The sequence below is a fragment of the Marmota marmota genome, unplaced genomic scaffold (genome assembly GCF_001458135.2).
Source record: "Marmota marmota marmota unplaced genomic scaffold, marMar, whole genome shotgun sequence".
NCBI classification, from domain to species: domain Eukaryota; kingdom Metazoa; phylum Chordata; class Mammalia; order Rodentia; family Sciuridae; genus Marmota; species Marmota marmota.
In genome coordinates, this window is record NW_026000205.1 from 14,148,808 (window position 1) to 14,170,017 (window position 21,210).

The 21,210-nt window shown below is 45.9% G+C and overlaps 1 long non-coding RNA gene across 1 annotated transcript; it reads left to right on the forward strand.

Moving 5' to 3' along the window:
• Nucleotides 1-11,415: 11,415 nt before the first annotated feature.
• Nucleotides 11,416-18,249, forward strand: LOC125612620. The gene is made up of 3 exons (XR_007343097.1): nucleotides 11,416-11,564; nucleotides 17,191-17,320; nucleotides 17,825-18,249. It is a non-coding gene; the product is annotated as an uncharacterized LOC125612620 (long non-coding RNA).
• Nucleotides 18,250-21,210: the final 2,961 nt, after the last annotated feature.

A 21,210-nucleotide genomic window follows, 5' to 3' on the forward strand; every position in this document is an offset into this window, starting at 1 on the left:
AGACAGCCCCCACCCTGTGCCTGCTGCAGGGTGACACCCTGCACTCTACATCTTATCTATGGGGCTGGCATCTGGAGTAGGTCCTCTCACGGTTCTCCTAGCTACCTTCCCCTCAAATAAGTCAATGTGGAAATGGGCCTGTGTTCTGAAGCCCGGTGCCAACAGCCATTACCCATCTATCTATTTATTTTTTCCACATTTTCGGGGTAAAGAGGCATGCATCTGTGTCCTGACAGAGGTTCAATGGCTTATTTCTCCTCATCACAGACTGTACTCATGAAATGTTTGTCCCTTAAGCACTGAATTTTTACAGCAGAGCTGTTGGTGGGAAACTTGGAAAGAATAAAAAGAATTTTAAAAGAGTGGGAAGCGCCTGCCCTTTCTGAAGTCTAACATTCCAAGAGTCTCCTGTGGAGCTGGAGGTTTATAGGAAATGTTTGGCCTTGTGGTAGAGCCAAGGGCCAGGGGGACCCAGGTGTGCCGAACCCTCCCCACCCTCCCACCCCAGGCTCTCAGGGACAAGGACACCGCCTGATGTTTATCGGTCAAAAGAGCAAAGCAAAAAGCTTTTCCTAGTCCTCTGAGCTCACAGGGCGACTGCTTAGGACAGTTTCATTCTTTAGCCCCCCCAAAAGAGGTATCAGGACCTAGGGACAATATGGTCAGTGTGTTCCTCAGAGGACTGCAGTGCCACCCTGCAAATCTGGGTCCAATCGGAGGCAGGGCAAGTTCCTGTTGTGCCCTAATGCTGTTTGGGTGGGACTTTTACTTAGTTTTCCCCCATTGTTTTCTTGGGAATATATTGACAGTCCCAGGAAAGTGTCATGAAGTCTGTATTTGTGCTTCTTTGTTTCTCCGTTGTTCTACCCTGCACCCTACTCCCTCTCTCCGCCCCCCTCTCTCTCTCTCTCCAAATGAACAGACTTAAAATGAAACCAAGTGCTTCCTGATCAATGCTGACAAAACCCTCTCCATGAGGAGGGGACTAGTGGCTCCTCAGGGGCGGATTCCTAGAGAAGCAGGTGGTGTAGAGGTCCCCCTGGGTCCCGGGTAGCGAGTCACTTCATCAGCCTGTGCATTAAGGGGCAACGCCACACAAGGGTAAGAATATAAATATGCTTTACAGCACTCGGCTCCCTATCATAAGAATACTTCCTGAGTGGATGTAAATTTACAACAGGTGCTTATCAAATGTGAAAATGCTTGCAAATCAGAAACAAACTTTAGGGCTGGGAACATATTTCAGTGATGGCTTTTGCAGGGGCTGTGTTCACTGCTGAGCAATAACGTTGTTCCTCTTTACTTTCCGTGTGAGGTGTCTTTCCATGGTCTGCCACAGGGAGAATGATAACGGCTGAGCCTCAGACTCTGGTGTTAAGATGCAGATTTGTTTAATGAAATCCATATTTACCATTGGAACACAAATACAGCTAATATGCCCTAAATTCATAGGAGGGATCTTTACTTTCAGAAGAACTAATATTTTCATTAATTGTGTGTTTCTACCAGAAGGCAGGCATCCTCTAACCATTTTTTGCAGAGAACTGCACCTGTGAAAGAAATGTTTTCAACTCTCCCATTCTGGATGACTCTAATGTGTTGTATCCTTAAAATAAGGGAACTGCTTCCTTTCCTGGTCCTAAAGGGTGAATTCTCTGCTGTCATTGGGCCGTGTGTGTGTGTGTTTTTTCTGAATTGCACTTTTTTTTTCCCCAGCATAAAAATAGTCCCACTCCTTTGCCCCCCAAATCTTTAAGGTTTGCTTACAAGATGTACTTGTTGTGCAGGGAGTAATTAGCCTGTTACAGAGATATTAATTAACATGTTGGAAATGTTTTCTTTATTAATGAGAAATTCACACATTCTATTTAAATTAATTTGTATAGTTTAAAAATTAATTTATCGTGGCCTTTGATGACCTCAAATCTACTAAGACAAAACTGGAGTATTGTACTAACGGTTAAACCATTCATTAAACATTTTATGCAAATAGTGTTTGTTTATAAACAAATTAACTGCAAGGATTTTCAAAACAGGTGCTGTGTTGTGAATGCGTACTAAATGATGTGGTACTGAAAGAATTAATTAGACCTTCAGATGTAATTAGTTGCAATAATTTGCGTGATTAGCGGCTTGGTTAAGAAGTAAGACACACACATTGTAATGCATGGGAGAGTCACTGCAGTAGCTTTGTTTTTCATATGGTGAGATGAGCCTTCTCCATGTTTAGGAAATTTTTCAAAAAATTGCTGACATAGCTGGAGTTAATTGCCAAGTATCCTGTGGGGGGTAATGTTGTTGTTGTTGCTTTTTTCTTTTTTTTTTTTTTCCTTCTTTCTCCCTTGGCTTCTTGCAATGTGTAGCCACTGGATTGTAATGCTGTTTGTTTGCACCTTTATGAATTTTTAAAAGAGAAAGTTGTTAACCCCAGATCTTTTCATCCCCAGAGGAAATGATGATACTTAACACGTTGAGGGTTAAAAGACAGAATGCAATTATTATAAGTCAAATGAAACATGTTCTGCTTTTCAAGATCGAGAGATATCACTCAGGGAATAGCTACAGTCGTATTTTTTTTGAAGTCATCTGTTCTTCCCAAAGATGGGCTGCCACTGTGAATGGTTTAGTCTGACGGGCTCCAGAAACTGGTAATCGTCATTGCTGATGGCTTGTTTACATGATGTTGGCGTTGCAGGGGCAAAGCCACTGAGACTCCTGGAACCATCTTCAGCTGAATTTATTCTCTGGGGCCATATTGCTGTGAGATGGTTCTTAAAGTTTTGGAGACCCTCAGGCTCCTGACCTCTTTGCTCAGAGACTTTACATAGTTAAAACCTGCTTTGGAAAATCCTGTAGAGCCACTCACAGAGTTGTCTGAGGCTAAGTGCAAACCAAGTGTCCAACATGGATGTACAGGCCGGGGATCCTTGCTCTGTCCACCCAGGTATGGGCAGCCACGTTGATTAATAGGCCACAGGCAAATGAAACTCACATTCCTCTCCACAGACCTGCTTAAATTCTATTTTTTTTTTTTTTTGGTTCCAGGGATTGAACCCAGGGGCGCTTAACCACTGAGCCACCTCCCCAGCCCTCTTTTATATTTTATTAGAGACAGGGTCATCCTGAGTTGCTTAGGGCTTTGCTAAGTTGCTGATCTGGTTTTGAACTCATGATCCTCCTGCCTCAGTCTCTGAGCTGCTGGGATTACAGTTGTGTGCCACTGTAACTGGCCAGAATTTTTTTTATTTCTTCATTCATACAAAAATATTCTTTGTGTGCTTACTGGTCACACAGGTGCTATTGTAGATCTGGGGATGCAGCAGTGATTAATACAGATGAGGTCCTTTTTTTGGATGAAGTTTTCCTTAGTGGGAAGGCAAACAAATAAACAAACAGATGACAAGTTTCAGTTAATTGTAACTATGAAGACATGCGAACTTGATGGTTTCTCTTCACTCAAGTGTACAATTCCTGTTGGAACCCCACTACCTGTCACTCCTGTGCCCTCACAGGGCAATCATGATGTCTTATGCTGTAGAAGACAGGGTGGGGGTGCTGGGTGGTTGGTGAAACAGTGGGCCAGGGTTTGAAAATAAGCCCTTTAGTTAAAATTGTGTGTGCACACGCATGTGTATGCACGTGTGTGTGAGATAAATGCCCTGTTATGCCTGAAACATGTTACATGACAGAAAGACTCAAGATGTGTTGTTTTACATTTTATGAAACCTCCGTTACTGATGGTCATGTGTATTAACTAGTTCTTCCACGACCAGGCTGAATGACCTTGGGCAGGGCTGGGATGATGTCTGAGATCCCTTACAGCTGTAGAAATCAGTGATTCTACTCTTGGCCTTGGAGAGATTGAGGACCTAGAGACGAAACCTTGTGAGTTTCTGAGTTTAAGGCCGCAGCTTTCTCTCCCCTGAATTTCTTTGGTGGTGTTTGATTCAGTCTGTCCTCATTTTCGGCCGGTGTTTGCCAACCAGTCTTTAAAATAGGCCCTTTTTGGCTGATATTTGAACTTCAACAAAATTAACATTTGTGTGTCATCAGTAGCTGCAGTGCATCATTCTGGGCAGTGAAGGATGAAAAGTCAAAGAATGTGGGCCGCTTGATTAAAATGAACAATCAAGGAAAGTTCTGAAAGATGGATACGTAGAGCTGGCTTGTTAATTTATGTGGACTCGATTCCAATTGCAAAGGAACATTTTTTCCCCCCCTCTGAAACTTTTAAGAAATTAGGTTTTAAAGCTGAACTGGTGCACCACTCAACTTAAAATAGAAGAGAATTTGATTTTATGTGGTGCCTTTCACTCCAGCACTCTGTAATATTGCCCATCAAAAGCTCTTTGCTGCGGGGTGGCTGGGAGGCAGGGCTGGTTTGCATGTGTCCTGAGAAAGCAATGAACCGCCATTCCCCTTTGCTGAACACTTGGAGAGGAGCTTCCTGTGGATTTTAAAGCCTCTCTCCTTTGGGTCTGTGCACATCTGTCCCTTCCTCGGACTGTGGTCTTTGTGCAAATATTTATTGGAGTCTTTGGAAACTGTCTGCTGCATGCAAATACCATCTCATGCTGCAAGATTCAACAGGAACGTTGTCTTCTACTCCCCCAGGTATCATTAGAAATTCCTCCCTCTAAAGTCATTGGTAACATTATATATTAGAGTTCTCTGTTGGGTTGTGTGTGTCCTTGGGAAAGTAACTGGCCTTTACTTTTAATCTCAGTGGAGCCACTCACATGGTTGTCTGAGGCTAAGTGCAAACCAAGTGTCCAGTGTGGGTGTACAGGCCGGGGATCCTCGCTCTGACCACCCAAGTATGGGGAGCTACGTTGATTGATAGGCCACAGGCAAATGAAACCGACATTCCTCTCCATAGACTTGCCTAAATGTCTTTCTCTCCTAGGCCAGAGGAGGACTGGGGACCAGTCATGATGGTTCTCCATGTCAGATAGCTTTGAAATCCCAACTGATTGCAATACTTAGTGCCTTTGGGTGTCATACACCTTGCCTACACGTTACAACAGAGACCCAAACAAAGACCTTCCTAATCCTTACTGCTATATTATTTTTATTTTTTATTCCTCAGTTTCCCTCCTTGTAAAATGAACAGTTCTTATGCGCTGGGTTTCCTTTCCACTCTGATACTTTATGAGCCTATAACTGGTTTTGAAATAATCATGGAATCAGGAGAAAATTAAGACCCAGGTATTTCCTCTGCCCTTCTGTCCTCTCGGATTTGTTTTACCAAATGGGTGTACAGGCCGGGGATCCTTGCTCTGTCCACCCAAGTATGGGGAGCTACGTTGATTGATAGGCCACAGGCAAATGAAACCGATATTCCTCTCCATAGACTTGCCTAAATGTCTTTCTCTCATTTGAGGTCATCATATTATTTCTCTGTCCCCATCTCTGTCTGTCTCTTTCTCTCTCCTTCCAGTGTGATGCCTAAAAAGCAATGTTCAAAGAAGACATTGTAGAATAATATTTGGATTTCAGCAGGATTCTGTTCAAATAAGTGCTCAGGTGATTTCTGGTTAAGCCATGTTTGGGGAAAATTTTTTTGAAATGAAAAAAAAAAATCTTTGGGAGTTGGAGCTGAAACTCAGTTGCACAGAAGGAAGGGACTAAAGACATGTCGGGCATCGCACAGGGTCTGGCTGCCTACGACGCAGAAATGGTGGCTCCTTGGTGGGAGGGTTTGGACAATGTTAAAAATGAGAAAATAATCTGAACAACCACGATGATTAATACTAACACTCGTCTTCAAAGAGCCATGAGATCTTTAGTATCTACAAAATATATGAGGCTTCAGTTGAAGTTTTTATCAGAGAGATGTATCTGAGGCTTTATTTCATCTTCACTGAGCTGAAGGCAGCCTTGAGGGCTGGATGGAAGGGGGCCGAGGTGGGTGGAGAGAGGTCTGAGGATAAAGAAGCAATATCTCCCCAGAGATGCCTTGAAAAACTCAAGAGTCCTGCATTCCCTCCTTGCAAAATACAATAGGTGAGACTGCTGGCTTGAATAGGGTCTTGTCCTGGGGTGTTAGTGTCATCTCTATCACTTACTCTGCTGGGTGACCTCTTGGACGGTCAGTTTCCTCTTTTGGATGTGGATCATGAAAGAATGATGAGCTCTACCCTGCAGGGGGGTCCACCCACTCTGGTTTTCAATGGCTCATTTCAGTTGGGGGCTTGCTCATCCTCACCTCTTTTAAGCCTCTCCCCACCCTTTTTTGAAGAACAAGTTGCTTTACAGAGGAGCTGTTGATGGACCGCATCCCATAACAGCCTGAGCGTCTGCGAGGAACATTTTGGAGATATATTTTGGAGGTATGAAAGTCTAGCAGTGGAGGGAAGCTCAAAGAAGGAGCCACAGCATCTGATAAATGCAGGATTTCATTGACTGGCTCAAAGGTGGCATGATGGTGGGTGTTCCTTGGTCTGCTCCACCTCTTTGGGAGCTAAGGAGTAAAACGGTCCAGGGAAGTGTCCTCACCAAGTGGTTTCTTTCACCTTGGAAACTCCTTCCCACATCTGAGGCACAAGGGTGGCTCACCTGGCCATTGTCTTCCACCTGATTTTCCTTAGGGCAACTCATCTGGAGCCTGTGCCTGGATGTTTCCTCCTATTGACAAGATGGAAGGGATGCTGGAGAAAAAGTTTCTCTGGTTCCTAAGCATCAGCAAATTCAAGCGAGTGTCCAAAGGTAATTGTGTTAGGCAACATGCTAGTCCTACACTAATAGTCTTATGAGCCCCAATGATAAAGTGTGTATGTTCCAATGATTATAGAAATTTTATTTTCATCTGGTTTTTATATTGCTATAAATATTTTGCATTTACCAAATAAAGTGGTTGCTATGTAGAGATCATAACTTCTGGGACCTAAATTTGCTTCAGATGATAGGCAAATTATAGACTACAATATGTGATCAAACAGCAGTATGGGGAACTTAAATAGAGTGAGCCCTGAGGACAGAGGCTGCTTAAAACTATGGGGGATGGAATAAATGGGAGTTTTAGCAAAGCTATCACTGATTCCAGCAGATAAATTATGCTCTGCCTTTTTGTATCTCTTTGGGACTGTACTACATAAATTATGACCAAATATAATTTAGGCTATCAGCCTATATTTCTGAACATCCATCTTGTACATTTTAAGTACAAAATTACCATTTTGCAGAAGTATAAAATTGAGACAAATTTTTTTCCATCTGTGCATTTAACTTCTGCATACTTTATAGCAGCTAAAGGGTTCGAGAGGACCTCATTACCATCCGGAGGGGACGTTAGCCCCGCGACTATATAACTGTATTAAGATCTACATAAACGGGAATAAAGTTCGAGGGACAGTGGAATGTGGAATTATATATTCTTTCTTAAATGGAGATGTAACTTTTATATAAAACTGCTCCTTGCTGCTTTTCTGAACAAGAGTAACTGTTTATAAATTCAAACTTGCTGTTGAAGGAGTCTGTGTTTATGAAAACCCCTTTAAAAACACGCAGGCTCTTGGTACAGAGGGGACAAACATGGGGACCTTTCAGACACTGCTGAGCTTTTGGAGCAAATGTCTGGATTTGAACTTTGGTGTGGTCCACCTGGATGGCAGTGGACCTTGAAGTCTCACACTCATCCTTCCTTAGATTTCTGAGGGATGTGAAGTGGAGGAAATCGGAGAACTTCTGTGCCCACCTATCAGGTGTGAGGCATGGGGCTTCTCCCTGGGACTTGGAGTCACTGGCTTGTCTAGAGGCCAGGGTGGAGTGACCAAAGGATCAGGAGAGCTTTGTTCTGGCTTCCTGAGAAGGGTAACTCCTCTGATAGCTTGGTAAATCTCTGAACAAGGACTAGGACAGTCCAGGTTTCTTCTAGGCAAACCTGAGTTTCTTCAAGATTTGGGGTGACATTGCTCTGACGACTGTCATTGCACCCAAGGACAATTTTTCTCCTTCTGTGCTTCTGGGTCTTCAGAGTAGAACTAAGCTTCATATAGTTTATAGCACAGAGCAATGCAGATGGCAGATGGCAGGATGCTGTTAAGACTTTAGACCCTTTGGACCAATTGGACAGTGCCATTTAACCTTCTGTTCATATCCCCTCCCTCCCTCATGTTAAAAAATAACCCTTCTGGAAAGATCTTGGCGAATTCTCTCCCTTAATCTTCCTCTGCTTCTATGTATGACTCTTTTTGGCACAGCTCTCAACATCGCTGCCCTTGGTTTATGTCATGAACATGCAGATGATGCATGGCCACAGCTTCTCACTATTGCACTTCTCAGAAGCTCCATCCTGGCCTGAAAACACAGAGTGTGGTGGGAGGAAGAGTAACAAGGAAGCCTCCATTCAGACGCCCCCTCTGACACTCAGTAGCTGGGGAAAGTTTGTCTGGCTCTCAGAATCCTTATCTATGGGGCTTTTATCAGAATCCCACCCTGCATCTCACCTGGTTGATTCAAGCCTCAAGTGTGGCTGATCCACTCTTCTCATCACTCAGAAGTGTGTGGGGACAGCAGGATGAGGCTCTAAGGGTCCACTGCCCTCTCCATGGACCACACCAGAGTTCAAATCCAGTCCTTTGCTCTCAAAGCCTACTGGTATCTGGAAGGTCCCCATGTTTACCCCCTCTGCATCTCAGGGCCGTTACAGGGCAGTAAGCCAAGGGAACGAGGATGTAGCCCTGGGGATGGTGTTTCTCTTAAACTAACTTTCCATTTTTCTTTTGCTCATGCCTTTTCTTCATTCCTGGGTGTGCATCTCCTTCCTTCCATTTTTGTCTATCTCTTGTGTCTTTCTCAATCTCTCTTCTTTCTTCCTTCCTCTAGATGGCCAAGTTGCAGAATAAATATATATTTTAGTCAAATAAAGTGGCTCATTGGTCTACTGGCTACAAGCAAGCTGTGCCCAAATGTGCACACTCTTTCTGTGCTGAAAGAGCTGCCCCAAACTTAACCCCCCAGAGCTCACAGTCCAGAAGGAAAGGTGACCAGGGCACAGAATGGATGGTCTAGGGCTCTATCCAGCCAGGAGTTTGGGCATAACTTCCATGCAGTGTTTAAAGATGGGAGCAATGACACAGACACGAATCGCATTTGTTGCACATGTCAAAGAATGTGTTGGATCCCTGTTGTGTTGATCAGTTCTTCACTGCTGTGAGCAAAACACCTGACAAGAACAACTTATGGGAGGAAAAGTTTATTTTGGGCTCACAGCTTCAGAGGTAAAGTCCATGGTCAGCTGACTCCATTGCTGTGGACTCAAGGTGAGACAGAACATCGTGGTGGAAAGGCATGGTGGAGGACATTTGCTCACCTTGTGGCAGCCTGGAAACACACAGAGAAGAGCTAGGGGGACAAGATATAATCCCCAAGGGCACGACCTCAGAGACTTACTTCCTCCAGCCATGTCCCACCTGCCTAGAGTTACCACCCAACTCAGTAATTGTTCAAATTACTAATTCATCAAAATGGATTAATCCACTGATAAGGTTAGTCACTGTCATAATCATTTCACTTCTGGAACATTCCTCATGAACACAGGGGATTTTCATGGGGGCGGGCGACACCTCATATCTAAACCATATAAATATTTCCTCATCAGTTTGGGGAGGAAAGAAAGTGTAGGTGAAGGGATGAGTGCCTGTTTCTGCTCCTAGACTTGGCTTTAGGAGACAAAACTCTCAGCTCTGTTTGGTGGTGAGTCCACTGTTTCAAGAAGGCAATGAAGAAACTTCCTTCAGGGACAAGTAGTGTTCATATCTGCAATGGAGGACTTATTACTATCTATAGGGGACAGACTGACAGTGGGGTCTTTGGGGACTATACTCAGGTCTGACTCTCCTGAAGGGGCTAAGATCCTAGAGAAGGACTGAAGCTGTCTTGGGTTCCCTGAAATAAATGGAAATGCATGCAGCCAAGGAACTTGGCTCCTTAGTGACTGGGAAGAAGGTGACAAGAAGCAGAACCTCAAACCAGGAATCAGGTTCTACAGCCGTGACATCTAGCCTCAGGCAGAGAAAGTGGACTCAATCATTCCTTCATTAGCAATTCATTGAATGTTTCTTGAGAACTTACTATGAGCCAGTGAACTTCTACTTCAGTGGTTAAGATGACCTTGAACCATCAGCTAATAAACAAGTAAGAAATATAATAAATAAATTTTAAAATTCCAGTTGTTGATAAATTGCTATTCATATTTTCTTCAGGAAATAAAATGGAGCAATTATTGAGAAGGTAACAGCAACCTAGAGTGGGTGGCGGATGTCCTTTCTGAGGAGGAGACTCAAGAGCTCAAGTCTGGAGGATGAGAAAGAGGGGGTAATGAATGAGTGACCAGCACAGGGAATCCGGTCAGGACAGCTGAGGGAAGGGTTGGGAAGACTCCATCCCTGCAGCCTACATCATCTGTCCCTCAGCTCTCCACCCCAGAGGATAAGCACATTAGAGGCTTGAATCAACCCAGTGAGATGCAGGGTGAGATTGTGATAAAATATTATTTTAAGATAATGATTCTGAGGTTCAGACAAACTTTCCCAAAGTCACCCAGCCAGTGAGTGACAGAGGGTACTTCTGAATGCACTTCCTTCCATGGCCCTCTGTGTTTCCAGGCCGCATGGAGCTTCCAAGAGGTCCAGCATGAGTAGCAATGTCTGTGCGTTGTTTCCATGTTCATAAGTCAAGGGCACTGATGGTGAGATCTGAGTAGCATCTGACTGCTTAAGGAGGTGTCCCTTCAATGGCCACCTATCACCACTCTCCAAGGCTGTGGCGCTCCGTAACAGGAGTTGGTGGTCACCCCATTCCCTGTGGAGTCTATGCAAATGAAAGTCCTGCACCATAAGTGGACGGGCTCACATGTGCCTCTAAGTACACTGGAAATGCGGAGGCCAGAAAAGCTGGAGGCTGACTTTGGTCCTTCATCCACCCTCTACTCCTCTCTAAATCGAGGGTTCAGAGTGAGAATGGGCACAAGGGAAATCAGCTTAGAGCAATGGACAGATGGATACAACCCCATGGTACCACAGGAGAGGAGATGGCTTTTTTCTTCCCTCAAAATCCCAAGGTCACATCCTTGGCAGGACTTGGGTTATCAGAGCAGAGACAGACTCTCATCACCTGCAGGTGCTGGGGGGAATTACCTATTAATTTGCTCTGAGAAATGTAATGACCTTGACCTGGAAATGCACCCATTGGCATTTACAGCACACTTTATCCTCATGGTCACTCACCCTAGGAAGCCAGGCTGTAATCTGAAACCACATTATCAAATCACCATGAAGAAAATCATAGACACTGGGTCCTTATCATGACACATTTTTTGGCTGAAGGCAACTGGAGATGTCCAACCCATTTGGATGGAAGCCTGGAGTCTGTGGGAAGAGTTTGGGCTGGCGCCTGGGGTGGCAGTTAACATTGTGAGTAGGGAGGAGTGTGTGGAGGGAAAACAGGGTGGGTTGTCAGTGGAAGCCTGGAGGGTCACCCTCATCATGGGGCAGGTGGAAAATGAGGAAGAAATGGATAGAACTGAACCTGAACTGAGGAAGAAATGGATGGAACCGAGGGAGGTAAGAAGAAAACCAGAGAGGCCCAGGTGGTGGACAGTTTCAAGATGGTGGGAATGGTCACAGGTGGTAACTGTAGCAGAGATGTCCAGCAGGATGACTGAGAAGAATCCATTAGGTCTGGCAAGGGGATGGTCACGATGATTCAAGCAGGGGAGAGGAACAAGGCTGTACGTCCGGGATGCTTTTTCTGTGGTCTTCGAGTGGGAGAGCTTTGAGTCAGTGGTGATGGAGATGCTGAAGTGGAGGAAAGAGGAAAACTGTGGGTGTCCGGAGAGAGCAGGGTGGGAAGGTGGGTCTTCAACAGGACTGTGGGTGAGACCAGGGGGAAGGAGGTGTGGCCGGGAATGGTGCTGATTTTGTAGGTGTAAAGATGGGACAGGGAAGAGCCCCTGGGAGGAATGAATGAGGGAGCTCAAAAGAGCCCTGATGGAGGGGACTAAAGGGTACAGCTGAGATGGGGACCCCAAAAGGGACAGGTCTCCTTGCTTATCTTTTGCCATGAGACACCATCATCTCATGGATTTAGGATAGGAGACGGAGGAGTGAGCAGGGTTGATATTTGTATATTAAGGATTGGGAAAAGATGGAGGAGGCCAGAGAACTGAGTGTCCAATGGGGCAGCAGTGAGTTCAGAGGCATCGATGTGGACGCTGGGCTGAGTGGGATAGGGGAGCAGAGAAGAGGGGGCTCAGGAAGGTGGAATGCCTAGAGATTGGGAGGAGAGGCTGCTGTAGACAGAGAGGTGGTCATGGGATGTAAGAATTCAGAGACCAGCTACCCCTGGAGTGATAGAGCAACACCATCCTGGGGCAGTTATAGGCAAGGATTGAATTAGAGGAATAATGTAGTCCGAATCCTGACTCTCTTTGGGTGAACTTGAGTATGATTTCTGGGTTTCCCCTTAAAATGGGAGTAATGATGTTGCTTCCACGACAGGGTGACTAGTACCATCCGGCAAAGCAGAGTGTTAGGGATTGAATGATCCAAATGGAACCTTACGCAGGGCAATGCTGAATAAATAATTATTATCCTCCCCATTATCACTGCTTGATGTCATGGAACCTGGGTTACAGAAGGCTCTTTGGTAAGGATTGGAAGGGTGATGAGCAGGGGGGAAATTAGGAATGAGGAGGTGCAGGGTGGTAAGAGCATGGGAATGGGAGCAGGTTAGGGGTCAGGGTACAAGGAGGAGAACTGCAGATCCTGTTTACCCTGTGTGATACAGAGATGCCGATTCTTTGGCCCAGAGTTTCTGACCCAGGTCCAGCTGGTAGAGCCTGGCCAGGTCTTAGGCAGTTGGCGAGTGCTTCTGCTGGCTGTGACCCTGTTCTCAGGGTGTCTGGAGCATGGACAGGTGCATACATCAGTGCACAATGTGAGGCAGTGGTGAGGCAGGAAGGGCCACAGGGGAATTTACCTGGACCGTGTAAACCCAAGTGTTTTTTTTTTTTAACTTCCTTGCCCTGTGCCTCAGTTTCCCCATCTGTGGAATAAAGAATCAGAAATGATGACTTCGTTCCTCCCAATACTGCTATCTTCTGATTCTAGGCCCCTCTCTCCTGGTGTTTTGTGGAAATCCCATTCCACCCATTCTTCCTTCAGGCTAGGAAGCTCCAGTTGACAAGGCCACATGGTTCCAGGGACATCAGGGCTTTCCCTTTAGGCTTTTCCCTAAAGGATGATGCTTTGTGGACAACCACTAGAGAAGTGTTTCCTATATCAAGGCTGCTGAAGTACAGAGCAGAAGCATGTTGGAGGGAAAAAAAAAAATAGGCTCTGCCTCCAAAGAGAGAGCCCTGAGGTGCATTAGACCCACAGGGTGATGGCGAAGGTTGTGTGGATTTCCTGGGACCTCCTTGAGCAATATCTGTTAGTGCTCTTACAATGAAACCAGGAGCTGAGTATAAATGGGTGTGGGGCTGGGCAAGGACAAATGGCCAGTGCTAAGCATGGCCTCACTCTTTGGTTTTCTGAGTCAATGTCTGAGACCTTGACCTCTGCCCCAGATAGTGACCTTTATCTTCGTGTAGGGTGTATTGTCTCCCCCAGTGGGCTTGGGACACTGGGAGGCATATCTTCTACCAAATGACTCATTTATGGAATCCTGGGAGATATTGGTAATTGATCTCAGGGTCATTCAGGGCCAACGGACCCCTCCCGGTTACCATCCCTCCAACACACACTGCAGCCTGTATGCACACACCCAGGATGTGCCCTTGAGGAAGGAAGAAGGTCGGTTCTGGTGCAGCAGGACAAGGAGCAAGGAAATAAAATGCAAATCGAAAGTACTGGTTGCCAAAGCCAAATTCTTCAACGGCAGCATTGCCTGTCCTTACAGGTCCCACCTCTGCCCTGCACAAAGAGGCACTGGGTGCACAGAGAGGCCAGGATGTGTTGCTGCATCCAGAAACCAAAGCCTTTGGGGTGAGGAGGAGGAAGACCTTCCTCTTCCTTGGACCACGTGGCTCCTCCTTTTTGTCTCCCACCCCCTACTTTGCTGCAGGAACAGCCAGGAGGAGCGGGGATCCCGTGGAGAAATGCAATTTCGCCCTGTGTGCCCGGCGCCCTGTTTGTTCCTGGCACAGCACAATGACCTCTTGTAAGCCAGTGGTTTTCCAGCCTCACTGAGGGTTACTGTGCAGCCTTGATTCCTCCCCTGATTATCTTGAAGCCTGTCAAGCTGTAAGGTTCTCCCTCCCTTCTTTGCTCTTTCTTCCTAATAGACATGAAACAGTGCAGTCAATAATATTTTACTTGTCTTCTCACTGCGTGTCTCTTCTTCTGATCAGTTTAGGCGGGTTTGACTGCGGAAAGTCAGAAGGGAGGTTACGATCTGAAAAGTTCAGCCAAATGTTATCAGCCTCGGAGATGTTGCTAAGGGAAGGGCCCCCCAGCCCTTGGCGACCGGAGCCAATAATAGCTGCGATTCACTGATAGCATCAACGCCTGTCAAAGATCCAGGCGTTTGTGGTTCGTCTGTAAACGCAAACACCTGTATCCAGTCAAGCTATGATGGTTATCCTCTCTTTCCCTGTCATTCCCATCGGTTCCTTGAAGGGGCTGCCAGGATGTTCTAAGCTGTGAGTTGATTTATAAAGTGAAGGGTCTCTCCGAAACTTTGGCAAGGTTGGGGAAATTGACGAAAGCGCGCCTCTCCTTCAGGGGGTGACATGGCGTTTTGACAACGGTGAAATCGACAGTCTTCTTTTAATTACATTTTTGAACCCGTGGCACCAACGGCTCGAGCCACGGGGAAACGGGGGCTTATGCTTCCTTTTATTACCTTCACGTGATCCGCATGCCCCCCTCCAACCCACCACCAAAAGGATGCTGGGTACTTGTTGGAGATTTTTGTGTGTGATGAATTAGATCAAAGTGACTTAATAAAGAAGCACTTCAGAACACAGTATATACATAGTTGAGATATTTTCAAGGTTGAACAGGCAAGGTCCAAACTGTTAAATAAACAAGTGCAAGGAGAAGACCGCGTGCGTGCTGGCCCACCCTACTGCGGCAAGATGGCCATGGGCATCAGGATTTTCTCAGTGAAAGGGCTCATGGGCTTCTCCCTGCTGGGGTGGTCAGCCATGACTGCCTGGAAGGAAAGAGAGTCAACGAGGCTATGGCACGTCCTCCCCAGGCTTCATCTGTGTGGATGCTTTCATGGGACAAATGTTTCCCCGAGGAGCTCTGCCTGGCTCTGCGCAGAATGTCCCAGGTGCTCATGATCAATAAGCTCCCGTTTCCCATCTCAGCACGGACAGGGCACAACTATCCCAGGTGTCGGTCCATGCTGTCCCCTTGTGGGTGTGTGGTTATCTGCATGGTACCATCTTCTCCATCCTGTTTGCTTGTCTTCTGTCCTTAGCAGCAGCATGTGGCTTGGGGAAGGGTAGGGAGAACAAAAAAGGGTCAAGGAATTGGGACCTCAAGTGTCACTGGAGGGGGAGTAGTTGAGAAAACAGACTCTGGAATTAGACCTGGGGCAAGCTGGGCTCTGGCACATTCTTGAATGAGGCTCTCCTAGCACCTCAGGGTACCCATGTGGGAAGAGGGCAATGACAGAATGGGTGCACTTGCTGGGAGAATGATGGGAGACGAAGTACTAGGTGACAACAAAATTGCACCCACAGAAGACCTTGTCATAGGGTACAACGCATTTAGTGTAATGCCCGGTACACGGCAGGCATTCAGTATTGGTTTCTCCTCCTTCTCCTCATTGTTTTTCTCTATCCTCTGACCAAATGTTTTCAGAATGAAAAGTCTAATGTGGATCAGAGATTAGTGAAAAATTCAGGGATTCAGTTATTATCAACTTAATGTATACAGAAAAAAAAAAAAAAGAACGATGATTTAATGGTGATGCCCCATGGAGCCTTATCAAAATCTCCCTTTGAAACCCCAGAGGGTGAATGAGGGATGTGGGTCACACCATGGTGTTTCTACGTGTGAGACCTACTGGATTTGTGGGCAGATGCTCATTGCATTCCACGTATTTAAAAGATCGCACACTATTGATTCTTTGTGCTATAGAGCTCACAAAATCCTAAACTTGCATTTTTTTTTTCTTATGAAGAGTGCATTGAGATATATTGGTCCTAAACTCTTAATGGTTCCTACATATTTTAGCTAAAGAATAAAGGGACTACAATAAGGCAGTGCTCAGGTTGCCTATGCCAGGGCTGCTTCCCACTGCCTGCAGAACATGTTCTCATGTCTGCCCCTGCAAAACAGTGCAACTGGGTGGAGAGATCATGTCTTGGCAGCTCAAACTAAGATTTCAATGTTTGCTTAAAGGAAGCGACCAGCTGTCCCTTTGCTTGGGACATCATAGGTTTTAGCACTGAAAGTTCCATGCCCCAAGCATGCGGGGGTGGTGGTGGTGAGGGTCATCCAAGGTTAAAGAGAAAGGCATCTCACGCCTTCATCTTTTGAAGGGGGATAAAAACAGGAAACAAGAGGATGAGATGTAAAAAATGACTCTGTGCCGAGAGTTCAGTGGAACAGGTGCAGTTTGTTATTTCAGAACATTCTTTACAGGACATATCGATATTCCAAGGGCAAGTGGGTTGCTCTGGAGGGAACTAGACTAAAATTTCATTTTGACTGTGAAATAAGTGAAATTGTGTTCTGTCCCCTCTCCACCAACTCCTCCAACCCATTATTTCATTTTTTGGGGAAATATTTAATTCCTTTAGATCCATGTGATGTGACAGGAAATCACCAGGATTGTGTTTTTAATTAATTTAGTTTGGCCCACAAAGATGGGTGTCTTTGAGTTGCAGCTCTGAATGTCAGATTTTTATTTTTATTTTTTTTAATCAAGGCTGGTGACACCACTTGGACATTCCATGACAACTGGATTCTGGTTGCCTCCAAATGGCAGGTCACCCCAGCCCTCAGCTGGGGGTACTTTGCTCTTAGTTTAGTTAATCCCAAGTGATTGAATATAATGAGAAGCCACCCAATTGCATACCTAGATGTTTTAAAGTCTTTCAACGAATATACATCATCTTTATTCTAAAGTTAACACGTAGATATAAGAAATTAACACATTGTTAATATTTATTCTGTGGTTGATATTTCCCTTTCTGTTTTTGTTTGTTTGCTTTGGGGCACATGACAGATACATCTCCAGGGAATTTTGTGACCGGTGCATGAAGATTTGCAGAGAGATGAGGGACCACACCCAGGTTGCCACCTTGACCCTCCTCGTTTGCAGCGGTTGCCTGCTCGCAGGGGCTCGGCCCAAGGAGGTAATCTTTCACGTCCAAGCCCAAGTCACAGTTGCTGCACACCAGCCCCTCGTCCTGACAGTGAATCTCCAGCCACCTGGGGGGTTCCTTCCAGAGCCGTTGAAAGTGCCAGGTCTCCCCCTCCCCAGCGCTGGTCTCCTTACTGAACTGACCTTTGAGACTGTGTGCTCAGTAATGTGTCTAGTTTTGCTTGGTTAAACATGGAAAAATGTTCCTCTAGATCGAACCAGCTCCCCATTTATTTCAGAGCATCCTGTCTCTGACGTCATGCTGCCTGGTTTATGGCCTGGTCGCTGCGCCGTTTCGGGGTTGAGTAATGCCTCCCGGTGCACGAGGCACCGCCTATGTCACTGCAAGGAAGGGGCGACACCCCAGGGGCCTCCCAGGCATCTGCTGGGAAATGGCTTCTTTGGTGCCAGACAAATGAATGTTTTTTTCATATTTCTCACAAAAGGAAAAGGGTTGTACGACGAAGGTTAACATAACAATCTTCTCTTATTACAGTGATTTATGTGTGCATAACTCGAGCAGCGGAATGTCATCCAGGAGGTTTTTAATTGGCAGACTTCAGGGACCACAGAGGGAGATGACAGAGGGAGCTCTGGAGAGAGGAGAGTGTCGGCTGCCATTCCCAGCTCAGCCTCACGGAGGAGGCCTAATAAATCTCCAGGGGGAGCCGGTCAACTTTTAAACTTTTTTATTAACCCGATCTCTGCTAATGAAATACAAGGAGGAGGAGGCGATGATCTTCAACTTCAGAAGGTTGGGTCTTGTGATGCGGCAAATGACTGCGGGGGATTCCTGAGACGCAACCCAACTCCAGTCTTCCGGCAATTTCCATTCCGAGATGGAAATTGTCTTTGTGACTTCCATGAGTCCCTTGGTTCCGTCTTGCCACATAGGCTCTGACCCTGTATTCTTAGGGACGTCAGAAAAAAAAAACAGTGTTTTCTTTTGGGAACATCTTCTAAGCCCTTGGATAAAGGTGTTGTTTTAAGATGGAATTGTTGCTGCTTTGGGTACCCTGATGGCTTTCAGAGAAGAGTCTTTATCTACTCAGAGTAGTTCTAACTTTCAGGGTAGGATGTGTGCAGGAAAGAAAAGGATTTCTTTGGCAGCAGGGTCCCCAGATCTGTGTCATTTTAGGAATGCTGTGGTCTTTCTAAAATCATGATTGATGACTTTGGAAACATCTGTGTTTACACTGCCTCAGAGATGGTGTGGGCTTTTCCAGGCCTTAAACACCAGCACCTGTGATAGAGCGGTTCCCAAACTCTGGGCCAAATTCTTTCTTGGGCCACTGGGCTTTTGAAAGACAAATGACAACTTATATGTTTGCATTTATTTTCCAAGTCATAACTATCCTAAAAATACAATGTCCTTAAGTTAGGTTCCCCAGGATCAGATGCTGTTACAGGAATGGAGAGCAGGTTGTTTCTTGGAGTGGTGATCTCACTCCAAGAAACAACCTGCTCTCCATGGTGGAGGGAGGAATGATAGTTAATTTTATTTGTGTCACCTTGCCTGGGCTACGGTCCCCAGATATTTGGTCCAAATCATTCTGGATGTTTCCTTGAGTTTGCCTGTTGCCTGTTTTGGGATAAGATCAACATTTAGATTGATGAGCTTTGAGTGAAGCAGATTACCCTCACTAATGTAGGTGGGCTTTGTCCAATCAGTTGAAGGCTTGAAAGTACAAGGCATGGACCTCTCCCAAGCAAGGGGTAATTCTGCCAGCAGACAGCCTCTACCCTTTGACTGTAACAGTATGGTACATAGGAGGTGGCCCTCAAAACTCATGTGTCAGACATGAATATTCTGAGGTGAAACAATTAGATCATGAGAGCTGAACCCATTAGTGGCCAAGCCACTGAAATGGATTAACTGATTGGTAATCATTGATGGTAGGTCACTGGGTATGCCTTTGGGCTTGATTTTGTCCCTGCTAAGCAGAGTTCACTTTGTCTCGGCCTCCTGGTTGCCTTGTCTTGTGCAGTTTCACTCTGCCATGCTCTTCAACTGCCTCACCTCAGGCCTAGAGCTGTGGAGCCAGCCAACCATAAACTGTGAGCCAAATTAAACTTATCCTCCTCTCTGTGGCTCTTTCTGGGCCTTTTGGTCACTGTGATGCCAAAGCTAACTACAACACAGTGACTCTTCCCCAGGTCTCCAGCCCTGCAGGTGCACCCTGTGAAGTTCGGACTTGCCAGCCTCCGTAATCAAGTGGACCCGTTCCTTCAGAAAAATTTATTTTTCTCTATATAGGTACAGCCTATTTGTTCTGTTTCTCTGGAGAACTCTGGCTCATCCAGGCAGTCTTTTGGACCCTGTCCCATCTGGTCTGGGAAGGGAAGAGAAAGAAGCTGATATAGGTTTCTGTGGAGTGGCTGGGGACTTAGGGAGAGAGAAAAATCCAGATTGAATCATTCCGACTGAAGGAGATGCCTCGTGTTAAGCCTCCAGCTCCTATCTGCTGTTGGTAGAGGGCTGCCGGGGGGGGGGGCTGATTCCCACTTGCCAACTGGGCTGTCACTCCCTGCTCTGGTGCATTCTTGCAGGAGGAACACCCTTGGTGCATACACTTGATCAGGAGTGCTGAGGGGGTATGGACAGGGCATGGGTGGTGACATAAAACTCTTCCGTGTTAGGGTCCGCAAGACTCTTTGCTTAAGGAAAACAACAACAACAATACAATTTTGTCATTGGAAACTGTAAGGCTCTGCCATGCAGATTTGCCAGAACATATTATGAGCTTTGTCTTGACAATATGGGATATTCCATGTGTAACTTTGCCACAGCTTGGTTTTGCCTGGGTTTGGCATGGTAGAGAGGTCAGTGCATCCTTGATGTGAGTGGGTAGATGGAGAGATGAATAGAGTATGTGGATGTCCAGAGAGGAGTTATCCCTAGTGTGGGTCATACTGAAGGCTCTGGGGCCACATCTAAGTCCTCCAGACTGACTCTGCCTTCCAGTCACACATTTCTACAGATTCCTCCATCCTTCCTTGCTCCTAGCCAGGACAGTGGGCCCAGCGTTGATGCTTTCCTGCTATGCCCCTGTTAGAATATCCCATTCTTTTTTCCTTTCAAGGCCCATTCCTACAGCTCTGACTTTTGTTATCATCTGAGAGGAAGGTGAGCTTGTAGCCCACCTTTGACATCGAAGGATTCATTTGCATAAAGTTAAAATCTAAGGGGGTCTCAGGGCTCTCTACCAGGCAGATCTCTACGTCTCTGGGATAGTGGCTGTTCCTCTCCTGCCTGAAGCACTTGGAACGGCTCATACATAAAGGTGGTGTAATGCACCCAGAGCAATAATTTCACGCTTAACAACCCACATGCCAACGGGGCTGCCACTCCCTGCCACCACAAACTCCGAAGGGTGCCATCTTTATAATCTGTAGGCTGGGGGAACGAGCCCTTTAAAACTCAAAGTGGTTTGGGTGTTCTAATGGCCCTGGCTTTCCTTTTGTAAAAACCCATGCGTCTGTGGGGCTCTTGTGCCACTACTCACAAGGTGACAGCGGTGATCAGAAATGTAATTTTCAATATTTATGATTGAAAATGTAATTTAGAAATGAAAGAAAGGGCACTTGTTCCTCCTTAGCTTGAAGTGAAATCATTGTTTTGAGACGTGTTCTTTATACAGTTAATCTGGCCAGTGTAATTTACCACACCATGGCTGAATTGTAAGTCTGGCGCTCTATTCATCAAGTGAGAGTTATGGGTGCAAAATGCGTAGGAATTAATAGGTGTTGTGTGGTTCTATGGCGATTTGATTTCAGAAATTTGGAAAAGGCAGGAGTTCAGTGAACTAAATTGGTGCCATGTGTCACCTCCAGGGGACAGATTCCATAAAAGGGTCAACAGGTGAGTTTGGCCATATGTAT